Source organism: Lissotriton helveticus, chromosome 1_1 (genome assembly GCF_964261635.1).
Source record: "Lissotriton helveticus chromosome 1_1, aLisHel1.1, whole genome shotgun sequence".
NCBI lineage: Eukaryota > Metazoa > Chordata > Amphibia > Caudata > Salamandridae > Lissotriton > Lissotriton helveticus.
This window is the reverse complement of record NC_136057.1, coordinates 1,089,248,207-1,089,269,148: the sequence shown is the minus strand read 5'-3', so window position 1 is coordinate 1,089,269,148 and position 20,942 is coordinate 1,089,248,207.

Genomic DNA, 20,942 nt, shown 5'->3' with positions numbered 1-20,942 from the left:
AAAGTTTGAGATTTGTACGGCATTGTGGAAAATAAAATGTTGTGGGTTCCACAAGAGGAACATCACTCAGGATTCCCCCTGATATCCAGTTTCCCGGAATGTCTGTGTTTAGTTGGATTACCTCTGTGGCGGCTGAGCCCAGGTCCAAACACTCAAGCTACCCCTATTTGCAATTTTGTTTTGGAGCCTTTTGTATCATGGACGGGGAACATCGTTTACAACGCGGTGTTTACACCGCAGTACCTATACAACGGTGCCATTACAACGCATGTCGTTACTACGACTTGCGCTGGATGGCACTGTTATATAAGGAATATAGTAATTTTATATTCCAACACCTTCCCTACTGTTACGTGGGCTGGTGTTAGAATATAAAATTATAATAATCCACAATCCACGCACATCAACGCAAGTTGTTGTAACGACTTGCGTTGTAAAGGCAGCGTTGTAAAGTACCGCAATCTAAAAGATTGCGTTGTACTAACGTACATCCATCATGGACGCTTGGCCTACCAACCCAACTGGGGTAACATTTTTATCAGTGCAAGTGGAGGAGGTCTGGGTGCTAGGAACAGCCACGGTTGTTGCAAGTACCAGCGGTGGGGCAATGGGGCCGCGTGGGGGAGGGATTTCAAGGGACGATGCAGAGTGAACATTTATTTTTTATTTAATTTTCCATCAGCATCGTCCCTCGAAACCCCCTCCCCCCCCCACACTGCCCCACTACTGCTACCTGCTTGGAGCATGGCTGGGTAGGAAGTTTATGGATCTCTGAGTTTTTATGAAGTGTATATCACAGAAATGCATTGAAAATGTGGAATTTTAATCAAAGTTTCAGATCTGCAGGTCATTGCATGTAACAAAATGCCATGGGATCTACACACAGCACATCATCTTGGACAGCCCCTGGTGTTTATGTTTAGGTTTCAGACATGCCTAGCTTTGATAGGTTCTCTATGTTACAGCTGACCCTAGCCCAAAAAGTGCAGCTATTCAGCACAGAAGCAGGACGATATTGGGACTTAGTTCAACTCTGCTACCCACATGTAAAAAGAAAAATACCTCAAAAATCTAAATTTTCATTATTGCCATAAAGATAGGGACGCTTATTCTCCAGTGGAGCAGAAACACTGTTCATACGGTCACATTGGAGGCTAGGCTCGATGTATGGGCTTTCACTTTCACTGAAACAACGTCAGTGCGCCATGTGTGATGATCATCATTTCGGAGGAAAAAACTGTGCAGTTGCTGGGGAAACTCTTCCCCAGCTCAAAACTGTGCAGTTGCTGGGGAAACTCTTCCCCAGCTCCCGAGGCTGAATTGACTAACGGAAATCCCTGTGGTGCTCACACCAGAGGGAATTTCTGACTCTGCTGCAAGGACGTGTTGGAGCCGTCCTCCGCACCTGATTACTGGTGCTGAGGAAATCTGAAGTACATCCTTAGCCTCCAAGAGCTTACATCATGCAGTATGACCTGATAAAATACCTGAAAGATAACCCTGTTAAATATAAGTAAGACACCCCAAGGCACAGTCCATGGTATTCAAAAATTGGCCATCTAGAACATTGATGTCTCCATGTACCTACATTGACATGGGACTAAACTCTATAGTCTTCGTAAGGAGGCTCATGTCTGGCCTATAAAGAACAATGGTAAATTGAATTACATATTAATTCTGCTATCTCTGGATTGGGGCCAATGAGAAATTTGATCACACTATTCTTTTTTGTTCTTATTTATATCCCAACTTAATGGTGTTGCTGGATTTTCAATAAACACTAAGGAATAGTAACTTTTAGAAAGTTACCTTTTCTATGGCTGAAGCTCTTGAAGGCTAATTTATGTTAACTCTCCAACTTTAGCCGAGTGAGTGATTAGCCCTAATTAGGTGTTAAAACTGCTGCAAGAGAATGGCTTGGGAGTTGGGAACTGCTTTCTCTTCCCCTGGCAGGATGACCAGCTATGATGTACCCAAGAACTATTTTGAATCAAAGGTGCCTCCCCTGCCACATGAAAATGCTAGGTGTACCTTAAAGGGCTCCCACTTTTGTCCTCTCAACCAGGCAGGCGCCCAACCCAGTGTGGGAAAAGTTGCCCCAGAACAGGTTTGATGTGACTATAGAGGAGAGGACTGCTCATTGCTATGACCACATCTATGGGTGGACATAAAGGCTGTGCATAAGGGGAACAGGGCTTCTCCATCTTGTGTTTCAGCATTGAGGGGCACTGTGGGATTGTCTACAGTAGGGCAAACAGGAACTGCTGTAAAAGGATAGGGTTAGCCCTTGGATTGTTTACCATAGTGGCTGGTGCCAGGCATAAATGTTGACTTTCAGAGAAAGAGAAGAGTACTGAACCTGATGTAAGTTACCTAAAAGGATCCCTGAAGGGCTGGACCGCCTGACTTGGCCCCAGGACAAAGACATGCACTCAATAGGTCAGTTGACTGACCTCCTGTGCAGCTAAGAAAACGCAAAAAGCTGCAGAACAGTTGGACCTGACCTGGACCCTGCTTGTGACATCTACTGGAGTGATGTTTAGCTGCACAGGGGCTGTGCCTGTGGTTCTGGAACCCCTGGCTGTAACTAACTGGACTACTCCTACCACTGACTGGGTCAAACCACTGTGGGACTAAGACGTGAACTGAATGGGCTAAGAAAACAGGACTCTCCCACTCAGAGCTTCTACGCAGCAGCAAACGTGATGCAGTGGACACTTGGTGAGATATCTGGACTGGTGGAACTCATTGCCAAAGACAGCCACAGCCCAGCCTCACAGAATGATTATGAGCACCAAGAAAGAGAATAAGAGCCTGATTTATAGTAGAATATTTTACTCAATTTCCCTGATGGAGTAACCGCACTCCAAATGTACAGATGTTTGCTGTCCCAGTGGACATCTCTTGCACTGGCAGGAACCAGCATCACAGCAGTTCCCATCAATGCATTGAAAGTGTGCCATGGTGCTTCTGTAATATGACAGAGCCATATTGCACACTTGCATTTTCTTTTTTTAATTTAAAAAAGAAAATCTCGAACCAGATTTTTCTTTTGGAAAATATAAAAGGCAATGATACACATCACCATAGAGATTTCTCCCATGGCATGGGGGTCATGGAAATGTTACTTTAACTTAATGGTGGTAAGCGAAAGTGAAAACTTGCGATTTGCTTGCCCATTGTAAATAGGGTGGGCGGAAAAATGGCAAAAACTCCGACAGCCCTTGCTCCATCGGACTGTGGAAAGTGTACATCTGTGGTGGGGAAGGAGCAGTCTCTGCTCCTGACATGTTGAAAGTCCGTCCAACTCTAAATGAGGTCAGCAGACCTTCAGTATGACGGAAAGGGTACTCAGAAACTGTTGCACCTGAGTACCTTTTCTGCTGCACTCTAAATCAGGCCCTAAATTCGGCAGTAAAAAGTTGACTGGCCGAAGGCGCCAATAGTAAGCAACCTACAAAAAGACGTCCCTGCATGCAAAATTAGAATTTCTCTTGCTTCGAACTCCTTGTTCCTAAACCAATGGTTTCAGTGGTATCTCGTTCAATGATAGAGCCTACTGTCTTGCCCGTTTGACTTATTTTGGATTATGACTTCCAGAAAAAAAAACTAACGTGGTTATTGACAAATGTAAGTTACACTTGTGAGTAACTTACATGTGTAAATTTACTGTTTCACTTTGGAGCACATTTATTACTTTTGGCTATTTATAAAACCGGAGTATGGAGTTACTGAAAAGTGTTGATTTGCACATCTCCACCCTCAGAACGTGGGGTGAAGCCTAATACACAAGTGCAGGCTATTATTAAAAATAAATAATAAAACAGTAGTAAGTCTAGCACTACTTATGGCCAACCCTTGGTCGTGCAACATCCTCTCACAGAAAATAATGGAGGCAGGGACTGAAAAGTAAATACTATAGCAAATAATGTTCATTTAAATTATATTTCAAATAGTTAAAAATATAAATAAATATAAATTAATGTTAACAATTTTTTAAACATAGAACATATTTTAAACGTCTTGTACAGAATTTATGGTAGTATGTCTTATTCTACTGCAAAACATACTTCAAAATGCAGTTTGTGAATAGGCCTTCAAGTCCCAATGTAGAACCTCAGACACAGTCAAACATGATGGGTGTTTTTGACCCACTCTCCATTGCAGTGAGCCTCAAATGTTGCTTAAGTCCCTGTCTAATGTGACCATTCGCTACCATCAGCAAAACACACAAATGATGGACGGAATGCAGAACAAATCATGCATTCACCACCAATCAAGAGATCTGGGTTAAATCCATCGCTCGTTTGCTCGGCCTGCTGCTCCAGTTTAGACCCAGCCATATGCAAATCAGTCTTGACCCTGCTCTTCATGGGAACAGTCCAGCCCAAACTGCCAGACCAGGTTCTCCCTGGTACTGAAAAAGGATCCTGGGACCGGTTTTGTGGTATCACCCCTCATCGGCCAGGCTAGCTTGAATCCAGTGGTACAGTGAGCCTCGTACCAATGTCTGGGCATACCCGGTGAACTTGTAGCACAAAAGCAAAAGACACACAAATAATGTACAGTATGTGGAAGAAATCGAAGATTCAACCCCAGTCAAGAAATTTGGGTTATATCCATCATTCACTACCATAGGCACTTTGTGGTACTATTTTCATACATCTGGTTCTCCTAATTGCATGTTGTTGTCTGTTTGGTGTAATGTTATCCATTACATTTTACTATATTTTTCTAATTTGGTTTGTGATTTTTATTGCTTGGTGTTTTGACTTTATTTACGTTTTTGTCCTGCATACATAGTTTACACATTGCTTTAAGTTAAGCCTGCCTCCTCAGTGCCATAGCTACCAAGGGACTGGGCTCTGGTTAGTTTAGTTACTTTAAGGGTTCACCCTGACAATGGTTGTGATTAGTCGTTGAGGTGGGCAGTTGCCTACCTCAAATAATAATCCAATTTCTTACATGGATCTTGAAACCTGCAATGAAATAAGGCACAATTTAATGTGCTAACACATGTTGCATTTGCATTTCTGATTTCGTAGCACTAATATGTGCTTGTCTTAGTAGAGAGTGAAAGTTAGATAAATTATGGGAAGGAATATTGAGTATAATTTAGGTTGTAACCTGACTTTTTAATAAAGTTTCCGTAATTATAGGTTATCGAAATAAAAAGTGTACAACTAGTGCATATGCAAAATTTGTAACAGATTTTCTAAATGAAGGTAATATATTTTCAAAAGAATTATTTCTCCACATTCACAGCCACAAAGAAGTGACTTATTTGAGCAACAGGTGTGATGAGTTAATAAGGACCTCATTGTCACATAATTAGATTCCAAAAGGAGCCATTATGTTACTGCTTAAATATCCCCTCAAAACTATGGATAAGTTAAAAAAAATGATTTTCTTAATACCAAATTTTGGGTGCTTCCTCAATTTTGTAATTGTGATACTATTGACTCACTGGTAGGAGTACAGTGTAAAATCACAGTGCACCATCAAAAGGCACTAGGCACTAGGCCACTTAAGTCCTATCATCAATCTCCTTGTCTTCAATATTTCCTTATTTAATATATGTATATTGACCAAGCACAATGACAGAATGATTGCAAGTGATCTTTCTACAGATTTTTCCCAAAGAAAACCATTGTCGAAATGTATAAAAATAATGAAAATAAGTAGGAGTAAATAGAACTACTTGACAATGCTCTGTCTATACCTCTTTTGCCCTAAAGGCTGATTTACAAAGTAATGTTTTGTTACATCTGTCAAGCCCTTCTAGTTACAAGGGAATGCAGCATTTGGTGATTATTCAAAACATGACAAGCTGAGGCAATTATTGAACTGAGCGTTTAATGATTTTTCATTGAGCTGCGACCATGCAGCATTTCATTTGGTAAAATATCACTAATGAAAAATGGGTATGCATCTTTTAAATCTATGCATTTTTGGAATATTTAAGGATACTGGTTGTTTATATGTTTCAGTATTTGACGTACCCATACGGTCATGGGATTCAGATAGCACTTTGCAAAATGTGCTTTCATACACATTGATTTACATTTTGTAGTTGGGAAATTTAGCTGATAAAAACAAATGCTCTACTATTCTGAATTTCCACACCTCCCTCTGACAAAAACAGTGCCCCACGTGTGTGGCTTGGCCTACCGTTTGTGACAGAAAAGACCTAAAAAAAATGTTCATACATCAAGTCTTCAACTTAGAAGCTGACCCATTTTGGCTATTTGAATAGCTGTAGTATTTGAGTCTGGGTCCTGCCACCACCCAGAGAAATCTGCTAAGCACAGACATTTCTGAAGACTAGATGCTCAGGGAAGTCCAGTGTGCTATGACTGTTCTGGATCATTCAATGTTTCTTATGCAGAATGCCCTGCAAACCTTGCCATTTTGGTGTGGCAAAGTTCAAATTCATACAATTGCAACCACCCAGCATTTCTACGCTTCTTTGTATTCAAACAGTACCCTATTTGTATTAATTCAGATTTTTTGTTCTTTTTAATTGAAGGAGTAATTATATTGGAGGACTCAGATGTACTACTACATTTTTCTCTTTGAGTCTTCTCTTTAGTTTTCACATTCGACCTCTTCTTCTGAAATGCAGGAAATAGAGGGGTGGTTGTGACTGGTTTGACTCAAATTATTTGCTCTTCTGGGTCTTTAAATAGGGATCTTAATGAGAAGATTCTGTTGTTCTTCTTCTTGTTCTTCCTATTGCTATCCTATTCCGATTGCAATCTCATCTGAAGATCAGGGGGGCACAGCATTCGTCTGAATATGAATAGACTTAGCCATGCCAGTGGGAGGGTATCGGTGATTAATAACAATAATAAAGAGGTTTATAAAGCGCCTGGTGACGCCATCTCGGCGTGTCCCCGCGCTATAGAGAAAGGAGGCATTTCAGAAAGCATAGGAAGGCTCCTCCGCTCAGCTGCGTGTTAAAGATTGTACAGGTGGGTTTTTAGAAGTTTTCTGAACTTAATTTCAGATTCTTCCAATCTGAGGCTGATCGGTAGTCTGTTCCATTTGCTGTCTGCTATTAGTCTGAAAGAGCGTCCACCCAATTTTGCTCTTTTTACGAGGGGGATTTTCAGTAAACCCGCTCCTACTGAGCGTAGTGTTCTAGTAGGCTCGTATATTTGTATCAGGTCTTGAAGATAGGATGGTGCTCTATGCGATATAATCCTGTGGCATATTAAGAGCGCTTTATACATCACTCTCTTTCTGACCGGTAGCCAGTGTAGCGCCGCAAGCGCTGGTTTAGAGGCTGCTCTTTTAGGTAGTTTCAGTACCAGGCGGGCGGCAGTATTTTGAAGGACTTGCAATCTCCCTAGACTTTTTTCGGTGGAGCCTAAGAGCAGAACATTTCCGTAGTCCATACGGGAGGTAACCAGAGCTTCTGTCATGGTACGTCGAGCCTCCACTCCAGCGGGAGTAGGTCTAGGGTGTGATTGAGAGTTTTTAGTATTCCAAAACCCTTTCCCACTAGACGGTTTACGTGGCCCTCATAGGATAATTTGGGATCAACCCATATTCCTAGGTTCTTTGCCTCCTTACAGGGCGTGGGCATGGGGCCTAAACATGTTGGCCACCAGTCCACTGTCCAGTTAGATTCTGTAGCTAATGGGCAAGGTGCTTTCAAATTGGTGCGTAGGCCTTCGCTGCCAGAGGACACAGTTTGCTGCTAGCATCGATTTTTTTTACATTACCCTTTGTTAGCTCTTCATTTCATGACAATAAACATTGAAAAATGATAGATAACGTCTCAAGTACATGATCGAAATATGCTGTTGACTTCTCTCACATCTTGAATTGAACTGAGAATCCTCCATAAACTTTGGAGTGACTCCGAGACCTGAACATATTCTCCCATGGGGCTAAATGAGGCTTGATACCCCAGATCAATATCTGGTGAGTGATCCAACAGTGAAGGGGTATCTGAATTGGGGGTATTACTAAAGAGATTAAGCACAATTTTAGCATCTTTTTCACGGATTCTTCTAGAACAGACCTTTTCTGCAGTGGCCCATCCATCGCTGGATCATTTGCCTCCGAATGATCCGCATGTATATCTTGTAGAGTAAGGTCTGTAGTGGGCTGTAGTCCTGAAACAAATTGCCTTTTTTTACGCAGCTGCAGTTATAGGAATATTCCTGAGGTTGACCTGTTTTCCTATTGGTGGTGATACCTTGCTTCCACACACAGGTGCTGGATGCTGAGAGGCATCAGAGTTGTTGACGTCCTCTTTAAACAAAATTTATTTTAGTTGCTATTTCATACGTTTTTTCATTTTTTTTTCTGTGTGCTCCTGGGAGTAAGGAACCCAAAGTAGGGTGAAATGGGAATCAAACTCATAAGAGCACCAACATGGCTTGTTTTGTTCTGCAAGGGATTAGAATTAGTTTTCCTACATGTTCTGTGGGCAATTACTTTGCCAAAATCAACTTTCCGGGAGTCATATTAGCTGGTGATAAAACCGCCCCTGGGTGGGAAGCAAGAGAAGGGTCTGAAACTTCGTTTTTATGCACCCAACTTGACTAGCTATCTTATTTGGTCAATACTATGATATAATAGCTTAAACCTAAAGCTTACCAGGTGGTTTAACTATAGTTAAAAGATGGTTACCCTCTTCGAAAGGGTTTCCAAGTATGTTAAGTTGAGAATGCGATCTCTCTAGAGGCACTTTCCGGGTTCAAGATTATGTAAGCAGGAGATAAAGTACTAGCTCCAGGCAGATGCCACAGGTGAAGTGCAAGTGGCCTCATTGATGATGTTGCTCCACTGCTCCTTCCAATCCAAACTGAAATGCCACCTACACCCTAGAAATCAGCTTCCAGCTTTCTGCAAGTCGTACTGGGGTGACTTTTGAATCGCCCTTCCCACCTCCCAAGGCATAAAAAGTCAACAGCCTTCCAATGCCCTCCACATCACCCCTGTCCTCTGCCAACCACAACGACCCTTGCCAAGACATCTGGCTCTGCAGACACTACGGGCCTCAGTAGCCTCCACTACTTTAGGTGAGGGTTTGCTGCCGGCCAAGAAATCCACTGTCCCACTCCAGCATCCAGGCCAAGTCAAGCCTCCAGCAAGGCTGCACATGGCCACAGATGGGCATGGAGTGGGGTGAAGCTGGGCTGGAGTCCCAAACACAGCCCAGGCAGGGCGAAACAGAGCCCTGCAGAAGCCATAGGCAGGCGACCACTGGCCAAAGAAAAAGGGCAGGCTTGGTCATCAAGGAGAAGGCAAGAGAAACAAGCATTGAAAATGCAATAGGTCTCTCATTTGAGAGAGTTTGAGCTATTGGCATTATAAATGACAATGCCTTTTATGTGTTTTGAAAACCTGCAAGCTTCGCGTAAACAAGCACTTTGTCTTATGAGAAGCAAGGCTGGCAGTAAAAAAGGTGCTGTTACTGCCAGCATCGCTTCTTGTAAATAAGGACTATGTTTACGCACCGCTTGCAGGTTTTCAAAAGGCATTGTCATTTACAATGCCAATAGCTCAAACTATCATAAATGCGAGACCGATTGCATTGCAAATGCTTGTTTAGAGAGGTGCACTGAGAGAGCTTTGAGAAGTCTCCATACTGGTATAGTTGTGCACAGTGAAGAAAGCGGACTGTCTGAGTACTACACATATCTAAGTATATCTGCGAGTGCCTCAGGACTGGGAAATCAGTGAATACTGCAGGCCACGCGCATGTATGCTCCATCCTGTGCCTCCCACCCCATTGTTGTAGTGGACTAGGCATGGAGGGGGGCTGTGAGGCAAGAATTGGCTGCCCTTGAGGAGAGCGAGGTCCTAGTGTGTGTCTTAAGGACTCCTCCTCCAGCTGTGGCGAGGGACCAGTCGCACCCCCTTGCGTACGCTAATAAAAGTAAGGTGCGCGGACTCTATTCTGAAAATAACAAATGTCTTACTTTTATGTAGGTGTGTTTTTGTAGGAGCATGTCCCTCACTAAACCCCTTTCAAGTTCCCCCAACCTCACCAATTTTGTAGTAATTATTCCCCATTTTAGTACCATTTTGCCTTGTAATTTCTATCTTTACTGATAAAGCAAGATAAGAAAAACCAAGGTAGAGATTTCTGAGAGGTTTTACTCTTACATACTCCAATAAAAGCTTTTGTCAATAGATCCTTGACTATGCAAGAAGTCCTTAAGCTCCTGAGTATAGCCCAGGCCTAACTCAAATTATTTTTATCAATTTTCTGCCAGTGCTGCTTGGTTCAGTAGCAAATTCATGAAGATGGTTTTGGCATGTGCAAAAAGTGGCTTGCTCAAATCCCAGTGCTCAACAAATGTTATGTTATGTTATATATTGATTTATAACGCGCTCCGTTAGTCGAGACTGTCCTGGCGCGGGGAAGAAACTGAATCAGAGTGATCGGAGGAACAGTTATTCATAATGTATAAAAAGGTGGGTTTTTAACAGTTTTTTTAAATTAATCAGGTTGGTAGAATGTCTTAGAGCATCAGGAAGGGCATTCCACATCTGAGCTCCCCTTACCGTCAGAGATTGCCCCCCTAGGCGAACTCTCTTGAATCTAGGGACGACCACCTGCTTTCGGGAGGCAGATCGCAGCTGACGGGTCGGTAGGTAGAAGGCAAATCTTTTTGCAAGGTAGGGTGGGCATGGTCCATGAAGGGCTTTAAAAACGAGTACCAGAGCCTTAAAGCGCACTCTTTGGGCCACTGGGAGCCAATGAAGCTCCCTCAGTTGCTTACGAACGCTGAGCCTCCTCGGGATGTTATAGAGGAGTCTCACCGTCGCATTCTGGACTACCTGAAGCTTTCTAATCAGAAAGTCAGGTGCCCCGATGTAAAGGGCATTCGAGTAGTCCAGGCGGGAGAGCACCAGTGCTCTGGCTACCGTTTCTTTGGCCACTTGGGGGAGAAGGGGAAAGAATCTTCGAAGGGTTGTCAGAGTACCAAAGCAAGTCCCCGCCAGTCTAGAAATCTGGTCACGGAAACACAGGTCGGTTCCAAACCAGACTCCAAGGTTCTTAGCTGTCCCACCTTCTCCCTTAGGGCAAGGTAATTCACTAGGCCAAATGGACTCCCTAAAGTCAGTTGGAAATTGGCCGTAGAGCAAGATTTCCGATTTGTCCTCATTGCATTTGAGGCATGCTCTTGCTAGCCAAGCTAATACAGAGGATAGGCATTGGCGAGCTCCTAAAGTGCAGATATTCTCCTTATTCCAGGTAAAGAGAAGTTGGGTGTCGTCGGCGTATGCCATTATCTTTGCACCCAAGTTCTCTGCCAGCCGGATCAAAGGTGTCAAATAAATATTAAATAAAAGGGGACTCAAGGTCGACCCTTGTGGTACTCCAGTCTCTACATTGCGGTTAGAAGAATGAAAGGGAGGTAACCAGATTTGTTGGGACCGGTCAGACAGGAAAGACCTAATCCACTCAAGGACCATGCCTGAGATGCCAATATCCTCCAGCCTAGACAAATACATGAGCAGTTGGATAAAGATGTACATACCTAGTACTCCTTATAGGGGGGAAGCGTAAAAGTAAGCACTGACATGCACTTGCCCTTCAAAGCCCATTTCTATCACTGCTGTTTCGATGGTTGCTGTATATGTTGTGGAAGGAGGATGCACCCACTGCTTATTTGAGATTGGGGGGCTCAGTCAGAAATTAGGGTGCAAATTTTCAATACGGATCTGTGGCCTTTGAAACTGTGAACGCACATTGGTGAGGGGCACTTACTGGCCACAGTCTCATTAACCGGACCTTTATGCACATAAGTCCATATATTCTCTTAGTGCTGGTACTCTTGCAACCAATGTGGTTAAAAATGTCACAGAATAAATAATATTCCTTCTCTTATTTGTGATGTATCTCCCTATATTTGGCACATTTGCAAATACAAAAAATGGAGGCCAAAAGCAGCATTTTCATTGTGAATTCTAGCTGCAAATCAGTATTTGTGATAAAGCATAAATATTGCCCGGTCCAGCAACGGCAAACTTTCACAAATTACCATTTTAAACATTTGCACAACTGGGGAAGATTCTGGGATGTGGGAGCTATGTCCCAAATGCAAAGCATCGCTTATTAACAGGAGCTGTGGCGGCACTGCACCCCATTTTACCTCAAGCCACCTTTCCACTGAGCAGTGGTGACTCCAGTCCGTGTTTTGCGAGGAGCTGTTGAACTGTTGAGTTGAGCTGAGCTGCTGAGCAAGCGAGGTGCTAACGAGGAAGGCTGCGGCAAGGCTGCAACAGCGGTGGAGAGGCTACAGCGGCGGGTAGCGTCAGCGTGCGGAGAGCGGAGAGCAGCCGGAGTTGCTGGAGTCGCTGGGTCACTGGAGTCACTGGAGCTTGTGTACTTTGTGTACTTCGGCATCGACATCTCTCTCGACACCCTTTTGGAGCCGCCAGGCCGCCGAGCCCACAGAGCACGCCACCACCCACCCTCCATTCATCCGCCATCCGCAACCGCGGTCCCTCAGACGGTGAGCAGTGAGTGGGGGGGAGCAGGCGAGCAGGTCAGTTGGGGCTGCTTCTGTTCTGTTGCTCCATTGTCCCGTTGCCCATTGTCCCATGCTCCTGGTTCCTGTGGACGGCGGCGGACGGCTGCAAGCCCCCGGGACCAGCGTGCGAGCGCGGGGGGCTGATAGCTTTTAGCCCTAACACTGACATACTATCCACATGTCCCTCCTCCGCACCCTAACCGCAGGTGCGGTACAGGGTACAGTGAACAGGAGAGGAGGGGGACGAGGGGGGTGAGGGGGCCACGCTCAGCCTACCCCCACCTCCCATTTATCTACAAGAGCCCACGGAAGTCCCCTCCACAAAGGAAAGTAATAGGGGGAGGAGGATCAAACTTTGGGGGCCTGTACCGCACCCCACTCTTACATCGCCGTGTTGGCCTGAGCTGGCCTACGCCTGGTCCCCAGTGCCTCACCACTAAGGGGACAGGGGGATAAGGAGGCACAGGGAAGAGCACAAGGAGGCGACACCAGCACATTATTTTCAAAAAGGGGGTGGTGATAGACAGAGTATCTGAGTTAATCAGAACACTCCTACCCAGTCAACAGATCAGGGCTTGATCCATCACCGTTTTTTAGCTCACTGCACCATCCCAGTTCAGAACCTGGCTATATGCAAATTAGTCTGTGTCTGGCCCAGTGCATCATGGGAACAGGGCAGACCAAACTACCAAGCATATTCTTCACTGGAAAGGAAACAAGCTTCCGGGTACCGGTTTCTGGCATTACAGCCGTCTTCGGCCCGGCTTGCTTGAATCCTGATGGTGCAGTGAGCAAGGGACTCACATCTGAGTATACCCTTCCACACTTATGGTGGCCAAAATATTTTCAAAAAGGGGGTGGTGATGGACAGAGTATCTGAGTTAATCAGAACACTCCTACCCAGTCAACAGATCAGGGCTTGATCCATCACCGTTTTTTAGCTCACTGCACCATCCCAGTTCAGAACCTGGCTATATTCAAATTAGTCTGTCCCTGGCCCAGTGCATCATGGGAACAGGGCAGACCAAACTACCAAGCCAATTCTTCACTGGAAAGGAAACAAGCTTCCGGGGACCGGTTTCTGGCATTACAGCCGTCTTCGGCCCAGCTTGCTTGAATCCTGATGGTGCAGTGAGCAAGGGACTCACATCTGAGTATACCCTTCCACACTTATGGTGGCCAAAATATTTTCAAAAAGGGGGTGGTGATGGACAGAATATCTGAGTTAATCAGAACACTCCTACCCAGTCAACAGATCAGGGCTTGATCCATCACCGTTTTTTAGCTCAATGCACCATCCCAGTTCAGAACCTGGCTATATGCAAATTAGTCTGTGTCTGGCCCAGTGCATCATGGGAACAGGGCAGACCAAACTACCAAGCCAATTCTTCACTGGAAAGGAAACAAGCTTCCGGGGACCGGTTTCTGGCATTACAGCCGTCTTCGGCCCGGCTTGCTTGAATCCTGATGGTGCAGTGAGCAAGGGACTCACATCTGAGTATACCCTTCCACACTTATGGTGGCCAAAATATTTTCAAAAAGGGGGTGGTGATGGACAGAGTATCTGAGTTAATCAGAACACTCCTACCCAGTCAACAGATCAGGGCTTGATCCATCACTGTTTTTTAGCTCACTGCACCATCCCAGTTCACAACCTGGCTAAATGCAAATTAGTCTGTCCCTGGCCCAGTGCATCATGGGAACAGGGCAGACCAAACTACCAAGCCAATTCTTCACTGGAAAGGAAACAAGCTTCCGGGGACCGGTTTCTGGCATTACAGCCGTCTTCGGCCCGGCTTGCTTGAATCCTGATGGTGCAGTGAGCAAGGGACTCACATCTGAGTATACCCTTCCATACTTATGGTGGCCAAAATATTTTCAAAAAGGGGGTGGTGATGGACAGAGTATCTGAATTAATCAGAACACTCCTACCCAGTCAACAGATCAGGGCTTGATCCATCACCGTTTTTTAGCTCACTGCACCATCCCAGTTCAGAACCTGGCTATATGCAAATTAGTCTGTCCCTGGCCCAGTGCATCATGGGAACAGGGCAGACCAAACTACCAAGCCAATTCTTCACTGGAAAGGAAACAAGCTTCCGGGGACCGGTTTCTGGCATTACAGCCGTCTTCGGCCCGGCTTGCTTGAATCCTGATGGTGCAGTGAGCAAGGGACTCACATCTGAGTATACCCTTCCACACTTATGGTGGCCAAAATATTTTCAAAAAGGGGGTGGTGATGGACAGAGTATCTGAGTTAATCAGAACACGCCTACCCAGTCAACAGATCAGGGCTAGATCCATCACCGTTTTTTAGCTCACTGCACCATCCCAGTTCAGAACCTGGCTATATGCAAATTAGTCTGTCCCTGGCCCAGTGCATCATGGGAACAGGGCAGACCAAACTACCAAGCCAATTCTTCACTGGAAAGGAAACAAGCTTCCGGGGACCGGTTTCTGGCATTACAGCTGTCTTCGGCCCGGCTTGCTTGAATCCTGATGGTGCAGTGAGCAAGGGACTCACATCTGAGTATACCCTTCCACACTTATGGTGGCCAAAATATTTTCAAAAAGGGGGTGGTGATGGACAGAGTATCTGAGTTAATCAGAACACTCCTACCCAGTCAACAGATCAGGGCTTGATCCATCACCGTATTTCTGAATCGTTTTGGCCACTATAGGAGTGGAAGGGTATGCTCAGACATGAGTCCCTTGCTCACTGCACCATCAGGATTCAAGCAAGCCGGGCCGAAGACGGCTGTAATGCCAGAAACCGGTCCCCGGAAGCTTGTTTCCTTTCCAGTAAAGAATTGGCTTGGTAGTTTGGTCTGCTCTGTTCCCATGATGCACTGGGCCAGGGTCAGACTAATTTGCATATAGCCAGGTTCTGAGCTGGGATGGTGCAGTGAGCTAAAAAACGGTGATGAATCAAGCCCTGATCTTTTGACTGGGTAGGAGTGTTCTGCTTAATTCAAATGCTCTGTCCATCACCACCCCCTTTTCTGAATCGTTTTGGCCACTATAGGAGTGGAAGGGTATGCTCAGACATGAGTCCCTTGCTCACTGCACCATCAGGATTCAAGCAAGCCGGGCCGAAGACGGCTGTAATGCCAGAAACCGGTCCCCGGAAGCTTGTTTCCTTTCCAGTAAAGAATTGGCTTGGTTGTTTGGTCTGCCCTGTTCCCATGATGCACTGGGCCAGGGTCAGACTAACTTGCATATAGCCAGGTTCTGAGCTGCGATGGTGCAGTGAGCTGAAAAACTGTGATGGATCAAGCCCTGATCTTTTGACTGGGTAGGAGTGTTCTGCTTAATTCAGATGCTCTGTCCATCACCACCCCCTTTTCTGAATCGTTTTGGCCACTATAGGAGTGGAAGGGTATGTTCAGACATGAGTCCCTTGCTCACTGCACCATCAGAATTCAAGCAAGCCGGGCCGAAGACAGCTGTAATGCCAGAAACCGGTCCCCGGAAGCTTGTTTCCTTTCCAGTAAAGAATTGGCTTGGTAGTTTGGTCTGCTCTGTTCCCATGATGCACTGGGCCAGGGTCAGACTAATTTGCATATAGCCAGGTTCTGAGCTGGGATGGTGCAGTGAGCTAAAAAACGGTGATGAATCAAGCCCTGATCTTTTGACTGGGTAGGAGTGTTCTGCTTAATTCAAATGCTCTGTCCATCACCACCCCCTTTTCTGAATCGTTTTGGCCACTATAGGAGTGGAAGGGTATGCTCAGACATGAGTCCCTTGCTCACTGCACCATCAGGATTCAAGCAAGCCGGGCCGAAGACGGCTGTAATGCCAGAAACCGGTCCCCGGAAGCTTGTTTCCTTTCCAGTAAAGAATTGGCTTGGTAGTTTGGTCTGCCCTGTTCCCATGATGCACTGGGCCAGGGTCAGACTAACTTGCATATAGCCAGGTTCTGAGCTGCGATGGTGCAGTGAGCTGAAAAACGGTGATGGATCAAGCCCTGATCTTTTGACTGGGTAGGAGTGTTCTGCTTAATTCAGATGCTCTGTCCATCACCACCCCCTTTTCTGAATCGTTTTGGCCACTATAGGAGTGGAAGGGTATGTTCAGACATGAGTCCCTTGCTCACTGCACCATCAGGATTCAAGCAAGCCGGGCCGAAGACAGCTGTAATGCCAGAAACCGGTCCCCGGAAGCTTGTTTCCTTTCCAGTAAAGAATTGGCTTGGTAGTTTGGTCTGCCCTGTTCCCATGATGCACTGGGCCAGGGTCAGACTGATTTGCATATAGCCAGGTTCCGAGCTGGGATGGTGCAGTGAGCTAAAAAACGGTGATGGATCAAGCCCTGATCCTTTGACTGGGTAGGAGTGTTCTGCTTAATTCAGATGCTCTGTCCATCCCCACCCCCTTTTCTGAATCGTTTTGGCCACTATAGGAGTGGAAGTGTATGCTCAGACATGAGTCCCTTGCTCACTGCACTATCAGGATTCAAGCAAGCCGGACCGAAGACGGCTGTAATGCCAGAAACCGGTCCCCGGAAGCTTGTTTCCTTTCCAGTAAAGAATTGGCTTGGTAGTTTGGTCTGCTCTGTTCCCATGATGCACTGGGCCAGGGTCAGACTAATTTGCATATAGCCAGGTTCTGAGCTGGGATGGTGCAGTGAGCTAAAAAACGGTGATGAATCAAGCCCTGATCTTTTGACTGGGTAGGAGTGTTCTGCTTAATTCAAATGCTCTGTCCATCACCACCCCCTTTTCTGAATCGTTTTGGCCACTATAGGAGTGGAAGGGTATGCTCAGACATGAGTCCCTTGCTCACTGCACCATCAGGATTCAAGCAAGCCGGGCCGAAGACGGCTGTAATGCCAGAAACCGGTCCCCGGAAGCTTGTTTCCTTTCCAGTAAAGAATTGGCTTGGTAGTTTGGTCTGCCCTGTTCCCATGATGCACTGGGCCAGGGTCAGACTAACTTGCATATAGCCAGGTTCTGAGCTGCGATGGTGCAGTGAGCTGAAAAACGGTGATGGATCAAGCCCTGATCTTTTGACTGGGTAGGAGTGTTCTGCTTAATTCAGATGCTCTGTCCATCACCACCCCCTTTTCTGAATCGTTTTGGCCACTATAGGAGTGGAAGGGTATGTTCAGACATGAGTCCCTTGCTCACTGCACCATCAGGATTCAAGCAAGCCGGGCCGAAGACAGCTGTAATGCCAGAAACCGGTCCCCGGAAGCTTGTTTCCTTTCCAGTAAAGAATTGGCTTGGTAGTTTGGTCTGCCCTGTTCCCATGATGCACTGGGCCAGGGTCAGACTGATTTGCATATAGCCAGGTTCCGAGCTGGGATGGTGCAGTGAGCTAAAAAACGGTGATGGATCAAGCCCTGATCTTTTGACTGGGTAGGAGTGTTCTGCTTAATTCAGATGCTCTGTCCATCCCCACCCCCTTTTCTGAATCGTTTTGGCCACTATAGGAGTGGAAGGGTATGCTCAGACATGAGTCCCTTGCTCACTGCACTATCAGGATTCAAGCAAGCCGGACCGAAGACGGCTGTAATGCCAGAAACCGGTCCCCAGAAGCTTGTTTCCTTTCCAGTAAAGAATTGGCTTGGTAGTTTGGTCTGCCCTGTTCCCATGATGCACTGGGCCAGGGTCAGACTAATTTGCATATAGCCAGGTTCTGAGCTGGGATGGTGCAGTGAGCTAAAAAACGGTGATGGATCAAGCCCTGATCTTTTGACTGGGTAGGAGTGTTCTGCTTAATTCAGATGCTCTGTCCATCACCACCCCCTTTTCTGAATCACCAGCACATTACCAGCACCAGAACTAGCACCAGCGGAGGAAGGAAACCGCAAGAGACCCGCTAACACATAGAGGGAATCAGCATTGACTTAGGCCCGGAATAGCCTACGGACCCTCACAGGGGTGTCAGGAAACACCCAGGAGGCAAGAGGCAGAGGGAGTCAATAGGTAATACGAAATTAACAAAGAAGGGAGGTAGAGTAAACGAAGTAGGATTCTTACTCCACAAACTAACATGTATAAACAAAAGGAATCCTACCAAAGGAGATGTATTACCCAAGGGATATGGGAGCACTCAGTGTTTTTTAAAATACCCCTCACACACCAAAAGGCCCCTTGGTGTCATGCTTAATTTTTGAGTTATTAATTAGTAAAACGTGAGTAAGGTGGGGAAGTTGTGCTCCCGTCCTGAAGAAGGAGCGTTTGCTCCGAAACATGTCGACGCACACATGAGGTACTGTCCATTATCATGACAGATGTTACCTCGCACTTCACTTCTTTTAATAGTGCCAGCCCGAGGTCTTGAATAAAATAAAATTCTTTCACCTACGAGCCAGGTACTTTTTAAACCAGTCACTATCTACCACCACTCACATTGTTTGCTTTATCACATGCACCACACACACCACACATAGTTATTTATCAGTGCTCCCGCGTAGTTGTAGGTCGTAGCATGCCGCATCCCGTTAGTGGGGTGCGAAGACCCCGATGATGAAGCATGACACCAAGGGGCCTTTTGGTGTGTGAGGGGTATTTTAAAAAACACTGAGTGCTCCCATATCCCTTGGGTAACACGTCAATAGGTAATAGGCAGCGGCAACGGCAGACTGCTAGTTGAAGCAATCATAGTCACCACATCAACCTCGGCATCATTACGTCTACTTATTGACTCACCTCCGCCTCAGCATCCATACTCCTAACTCTTCTTCAACACAACACTGACATGAGGTCTGGAAGAGTAAGAAGACCCCTCTCAAGGCCTTCCCTTAAATAAAAAAAGAAGGCAGCCGATCAGCCAACCGACGGGAGAAAAGAAGCTTTAGAAACAGATGACCCCACTGGGCGAAACACCGAGGACAATGGTACCCTCAGTAAAGGCGATATCAAAGAAACAAATGTCAGTCTAAAGGCCGGCCCGACAGACAACCGAGAAAAGAATTCGCAACTTGTAATGGATTTAGGAGGTGGAAACCAGCTAAACGGAACCACCAAAAGAGTCAACGGAGCCAAAAGGAAAAAGCAGGAAGAGATTGTGGAAATAGACACAGACATAGATGGACTGTCATCCAAAAAGCACAAGACTCTCTACCAGCCAAAAATATATACAAAATGTACTTTTCTCAAAAATCCTGGCAATGCAATCTACTCAAACAACAACATCATAACGGGCCTACAATCCCCACTGCGACTGGAGGTAGCGGAAAGCCAATTAGTAACAGAACGCCAGTCACTCCAAACAACTGGTACAACAATCGCTGAAATCCATAACCCCCAAACTGAAATGGAGATAACAGCCCTCAGGGATACAAAAACGGGGGACGGAGTACAAGGGAGACAAAATGGTGACAACGCAGATGCATCTGATGAGGATAGGGGCCAGTCCACTCCCCACACCAATTCCTCACCAATTGCAGGGTACCTGGCACAGAGTTTTGGGGAACTTACGTCTGTGAGAGATAAAGACCTAGAGAATAAGTGGGCCATACAACCTAAATACCTTCCTGGGAAACAGCAGGCCAATGACCTGAGAGAATACTCCCCTTCTTCTCCAAACTCTGAACCTCATCAGAATCCTCAGGGCAAATACGAAGGAGCATTTACAACAAGCCAAGAAAAATACAGCACCTCAAATAAACAACCAGCCACGCATCATGATAACTCTACAGCCGAGAAACAGCAAAGGAGCACAACTCCATTAACTCACCCTTCACAACTGCCACCTGTGGACCTTAGTAAGCCAGACAGTGACGTGACCTTTCTGGCAACACAAGAATGGGAGGAACTAGTAGCTTCATACAACGTAAGGCCTACCCATAACGGTTCCACAGAAGAGCTTGCCTCCCTGCCCATTATAGGGAGCAACGGTTCCACTAACATATTTTGGGCAAACTTACTGAATACAATACAACTGTCAGCCACAGCATTGCAGTATCAATCAGATAAACTGGACTTGCAGCTAGCCGTCCTCCAGGCGCTAGCAGATGCCATAACAGGGATAGAAAACAAACTATCAGATCTCTCCAGGCTAGATTACGGGAATGTCCTGTACACTGGGGCCCCAGCATACGCCATTCGGCGACTCCAACTGGTGCAGAACCAAGCTGCCCGCCTGGTCTATGGTCTACCCAAATCTCACCACTGCTCTCCCCTCCTCAGATCCCTCCATGGGCTCCCCATTAGAGAAAGGGCCCTCTTTAAGATGGGTTGCATCACGTTCCAGGCCCTTGCGGGAATAGCCTCATCTTTCATCACCTCCAAAATCAGACCCTATACCCCCAGGAGACAATTGAGGTCTTCCTCTCAATCCCTCCTGGTGGTGCCCAGGTTCAAGAAGAGCAGAACGGGAGGCACGACGTTCTCCGTCCTCGCTCCACAATTTTGGAATTCTCTACCTTCCCAATTGAGATCATTATCATCCTACCTGGAGTTCCGCAGCACACTGAAAACCTATTTGT